Here is a 6,118-nt window from a genome sequence, read left to right as displayed (position 1 = left end):
AAAGTGGTGACAAGGAGGGCAAGGGCTTTCTGCTTCTGATTAGGATGCAGCAAGTTGAAATTGACTGTGGCCCCCACCCTAGCCAGGAGAACAAGCTGGAGAAGCTACAGCATGGGCACTTTTGGAAACCCACGAGAGCTGAGTACATGGAGAAACCAGCATGAGTCAAATTCCAGGGAGGAATGAGGCCTTCCCAGGAGAGGAGAGGAGAGGCCTGTGGCTGCTCTGCCTCTGGAGTCAAAGCATGAGGAGGGGCAGACACGCCAGGCAAGGCAGGCAAGCATCATTCAAGCATGGTGGCACATGTCAGTAGTTCCAGCTACTTGGGAGGCTGAGGTGGGAGGACTGCTTGAGCCTGGGAGGTTGAGGCTGCAGTGAGTTGAGATTGCATCACTGCACTCCAGCCTGGGACACAGATTGAGACTCTGCCTCAAAAACAAAAACAAACAAACAAACAAACAAAAAGGCTATGAGCTACATACTGTCTGATTCCAATTATGTGACATTCTGGAAAAACAAACCTTCAGAGAGGAGAGACGTTAAATAGTGATTGCCAGGAGTTCGGGAAAATGGGTGTTGAAAAGGTTGAACAGGTGAAGAACAAGGGACTCTTGGGGGCAAAAAGTGACAAATGGTGAACGCATTTGGCAGTGAAACTATTCTGTACAATACTGTGATTGTGAATGGTGACTATTCTGTACAATACTGCAATGGTAAATAGTGAATGCATTTGTCAAAACCTGTAGAACTTTATAGCACAAAGAGTAAACCTTATTGTATGCAAATTTAAAAAATAATTTAGACTGTCAGGGGAATCCCAGGATGAAATGCAGAATAAGACTCAAGACAAATGTGTAAAACAATCTCACTGAAACGGATAGGGGAATAAAGTGTTGACCTAAGTAACTTTAGAAATGAGTAGAGTCTATGAGATTAAAAGCAAAGGAAGCTGTACGTAAGCACTGTACTCTAGTTGATAAAGTTGTCCTTCATGGGATCCCAACTTAATTCTGAAACCACTACACATGTATATTGGAATGGCAAAAGTGGATAGCAGGTGGCTGGGCTTATTACTGTTGCAGTGAGAAGTTACAGACAAGGAAAGGAAGGAAGTTAGAATGGTTTATGTGGTGGTGGAGTAGAGCTGGAGACATCAGTGTGAACTCATTTTTAGCTTAATACAGATGCAGATGGTTGCACATATAAATATTTATAGATACGAATTTCTAGATGGGTTCAAGTATACATACATATTCCTTTGCTCTGCCAGGTGAGCTAGACTAGAAGCAACACCAACCAAGGAGTAGCAATAAGCAAAGAATAGGTCCCAGCTCTTGGTTTCTGTTTGTTTTTCAGATACCACATTATCCTAGAAGCTCTTGGCTTTTGAAACCATTATCCAATAAAATAAACCAGGGCTCCTTAGAAAAATGGTTGATTATACAACTGGGGTAGGAAACATACAAGATGAGCTTGGAGCATGCTGAAGTGTCAAAAAGTAAGAAAGTGCTCCCCCCAAAAAACTCACCCCAAATTCATGATAATGGGAATACAGCAGAGGGTCATAGAAGCAACTGACAACTCCCAATAGCCAGGGTTGGAACAATTTGAGCAATGCAATATAGTAGTGGATTATAATGCCAAGTATGAAAAAATATCCACAAATTGTTGAGTAAATAAATAAATGAGGGAGAACAGACAAATCTCTCATACAGAAGAAATCCAAATACTCTGCCTCTAAGGATGTGGAACATAACTCCCCACTCTTCAGGTGTGAGCTGCACACAGTGACTTCTTTTCAAAGACTGCACTATGAAAAAGAAGGGAAAAAAGTAACTTTCGGTGCAGAAACCAGACATTACCTCCAGCCAGGCAATTAAGGTTAACATCAAAGTGATAAGTCAAGTCATTGAAAGTGTGTACCTGTGACCTGTGGCCTTCCTCTGCAACATGTGTTACCCCAGTCTAATCATGAGAAAACCATTAGGCTAATTCCAACTGAGGGTCATTCCACTTCATCAGTAACGCTCAAGACTGTCAAGATCATAAGAAACAAAAACACAAACGAGAAAACAAAGAAAGTCTGAGAAACCATGACAGCCAAGAGTAGCTTGAGAAGATGTGGTGTTCTAGGTATGACCCTGGGACAGTAAGAAGACATGAGGAGAAACAGGGAAATCTGAATTGAATATGAACTTTAGTTAATAGTAATATTATCACTGTTGGTTCATTATTTGTGGCAAATGTATTGTGTGCTAGTGAAAGATGTTCATAATAGGGGAGACTAAGGGTGGGGTATATAGGAATTTCTGTACTATTTTGCAATGCTTCTGTAAATCTAAAATTGTTCTAAATGTTTGAAATATTACTGAAGGAAACCTGAACAGAAGATCTCAGACCTGTAGGACAATGTTAAATGGCTTAACATATATGTAACTGGAGACCCAGAGAACAATCTTTGAAGAGATACTGACCAAGAAATATTTAAGGTTGGCAAAAGATATAAATCTACCCCAAGAAGGGTAGTGTATCCCAAACTGTGCAAATACAAAGAAAATCATACCCAGAGGCATCGTAGTCAAACTGTGGAGGACTAAAGATAAAGAGAAATTCAGAATTACTAATTTCAAGACACATTCAGGCAGTCAGTGGGGCTGGGCATGGTGGCTCATGCTTGAATCCCAGCACTTTGGGAGGCTGAGGTAGGTGGATTGCTTGAGTCCAGGAGTTTGAGACCAGCCTGGGCAACATGGAGAAACTTCACCTCTATAAAAAAATTACAAAACAAAAATTAGCTGAGCACGATGGTGGACACCTATGGTTCCAGCTATTTGGGAGGCTGAGGTGGGAAGATCACTTGAGTCTGGGAGGGGGGATGTTCCAGTAAACTGTGACTATGCCACTGAACTCCAGCGTGGGCAACACAGCGAGACCCTAACTCAAAAAAAAAAAAAAAGCAGTTGGGGAAAAAAAAGACACATTATATTCAGGGGAACAACCGTAAGAATGATGGTGACTTCTCATCAGAAAGAATGAAGGCCAGAAGACGATGGAATGAGCTCTTTAAGTGCTTGAAAAAAACAATAATATACTATCAGCTTAGAATTCTATATCCAGCAAAAATAAATTTCAAAAGTGAAAGTGAAATAAAGACATTTTAGACCAAAGCCAAGAGCATTTGTCTCTACCGGATGTGCACTGTAACAAATGCTGGAAGGTCTTCACTCAGAAGGGATGCGAAACCAGTGGGAAGACCAGACTGATGGGCAGGAATGAGGAGCCTGAGGGAGGGTAAAGGGAGCAAAGTGTGATGGGAGACCTGGACACAAACAGTGCCTCTGAGTCATTTGCTTCCCATCTAGTCAGATGCATCCAGAACAAATTAGGACAACTGAAGAGGCGAGTTTGTGCCTCCTTCATGCCTGCATCCTGCCTCTACTGCCCCCGCTGCATTCCCAACATAGGATTTCCCATAGCCTTGTTGCTGGGGGAAATCTACCCCAGGGAAATTCACCAGATGATGCAGATCAAGGGCTGCCTGAGGATGGAGTGGGCTCCTGAGCAACACTTTCAAAACTGAGTTAGGCCAGGCACGGTGGCTCATGCCTGTAATCCCAGCACTTTGGGAGGCCGAGGCGGGTGGATCACGAGGTCAGGAGATTGAGACCATCCTGGCTAACATGGTGAAACCCCGTCTCTACTAAAAATACAAAAAAATAAAATTAAAATAAAAAATAAATAAAAAAATTAGCTGGGCGTGGTGGCAAGTGCCTGTAGCCCCAGCTGCTTGGGAGGCTGAGGCAGGAGAATGGCATTAACCCGGGAGGCGGAGCTTGCAGTGACCTGAGATTGCACCACTGCACTCCAGCCTGGGTGACAGAGTGAGACTCCATCTCAAAAACAAAACAAGACAAAACAAAAAACACAAACAAACAAAAAAAAACTGAGTTAGATGAGCTAGGCATGTTTTTACCATGTCATCCCTTAACTTACAGTGTCTCATTTAATCATCACAAGGTGGGCAGATTACTTGAGGCCAGGAGTTTGAGACCGACCTGGCCATCATGGCAAAACCCTGTCTCTACTAAAAATTCAAAAATTAGCTGGGCATGGCGGTGCATGCCTGTAATCACAGCTACTTGGGAGGCTGAGGTGGGAGAATCGCTTGAACGTGGTGGGTGCAGGTTGCAGTGAGCTGAGCGACACAGCAAGACTCTATCTCAAAAAAAAAAAAAAAGAAGCTTGTAAGGTTCCCCATCTCTACTTCATCTCTACTTTTCTTGGAAAAACTGTTGGGGAGGCAAGATCATACACCCAAGGTCACTTTCCTGGGAGGAGTGAAAGGGTTTAGACCTCCAGACCCCATACTGCCATTTGACGTCTCTGTTCTTCTAAGAGAAAAGGCAGAAACAGTGAGATCCTTTTGACACAATGGCTGAAAAGAAACAAAGTCTTACCCTAATATTAAAATATGATCACAGGAATCACAGTCAGTGAACTCCCCAAAAGGAGATTTCTCTTTTTCATAATTCCAAAGAGGGGCAGCTTTCCTGAATACTCAGTTGACACAGGATCTTCTCTTTGTTCTTTTATATTTGCTTGAATAACTCCTGTAATATGCCAATCATTTTAACAAAGGCTTTCTACCTTTTAAACACTATTTTTGACATGTCCTCTGTGAGTTTTGTTTTCCTAAAGCTTTCCAAATTCCTTGATTTGAATAAGACCTCTGCCACAGTTTGGATAGGGTGTATTTTTCCCTACCAAGTCTCCTATTGAAATGTGGTCCCCAATGTTGGGGGTGGGACCTGGTGGGAGGTGTTTGGGTTATGGACCTGATTCTTCATGAATGGCTTGGTGCCACTGAGTGGCTTGAAAAGAGCCTAGCACCTCCTCTCTCTCTCTCTCTTTCTCTCTTTCTCTTGCCATATGACCTGCACACACAGGCTCCCCTCCACCTTCCAACATGAATGGAACAGCCTGAAGCAGATGGGGAGCCATGCTTCCTGTGCAGCCTGCAGAACCGTAAGCCAAATCAACCTCTTTTCTCTGTAAGTTACTCAGTCTCAGGTGCTCCTTAAGAGCAACACAAACGGACTAAAACAACCCTGATGTAAATGATTTACATTTTTTTCTTTTTCTTCTCTTCTCCATCCCTCTTTCAGAAGAAAAAAAGCCACAAAGAACTTCATAGAGTGGAGAAAGAAACACACTCCCCGATGGATGTGTGATCACAGATGGCTTGTCATGCCGTTGTTGAGTTTACAGAACTCTGTGGCCAAGGAAACCTCCGCTGAGAAGCCAATTTAAAGCAACTCCAGGCTGGTAGTGTCCCAAGGTGCCTGATGAAAACAAATACATATTCTCCAGGGGGAACATTTCTCAGCCCAAGTAACATAGAGTCCCCATAGATAAAGCCAATTTGAATATGTATTTACATTTTTTAAAAAGAAAATCTTACATTAGTGAGAGAAAACAAACAGCAAAACCAGAACCCCAAAGGCTGCCAATTAGGAATGATCTGATCCAGAATGTGTGGCAGCTGGCACCACTGGCTCTGGAGCCTGAGTCCTCTCTGCAGCCATGCCTTGGCCATGTGACTCCGTAGTTGCTCCCACAAAAGGGACAAAGGATTTTTTTTTCTTCTATCTCTTGACTGCGGGTGGCCCATGAGACTTGCTTTGGCCAACAGAATGAGGTGGGAATGACAGCGTTCCAGTTCTGAGCCTGGGCCCTAAGAGGGCTTGCATGTTTTCACCTGTCCTTTTGGATTTCTTTCACTGCCAGGAGATGGATCTGCCCATGAATGCTTGCTGGTTCTAGTAGGAGGATGAAAGTTACATGGACAGAGCACCCCAGCTGAGCCCATCCTAGGTCAGATGACCCCAGGCAAACAGTGGAGGTGTCTCACAATAAATCATTGTTTTATGCCAGTGAGTGTTGGGCTGGTTTTTAAGGCCCCAATTGCTAAAATAAAATAACATAAGTAGGTTTGAAGTGCTTTTAAAAGAATCAAAACCAGGCTAGGTGTGGTGGCTCATGCCTGTACTCCTAGCACTTTGGGAGGCCAAGGTGGGCAGATCACTTGAGGTCAGGAGTTTGAGATCAGCCTGGCCAA

The sequence above is a fragment of the Mandrillus leucophaeus genome, unplaced genomic scaffold (genome assembly GCF_000951045.1).
Source record: "Mandrillus leucophaeus isolate KB7577 unplaced genomic scaffold, Mleu.le_1.0 Scaffold305, whole genome shotgun sequence".
NCBI classification, from domain to species: domain Eukaryota; kingdom Metazoa; phylum Chordata; class Mammalia; order Primates; family Cercopithecidae; genus Mandrillus; species Mandrillus leucophaeus.
This window is presented reverse-complemented; position numbering follows the sequence as displayed.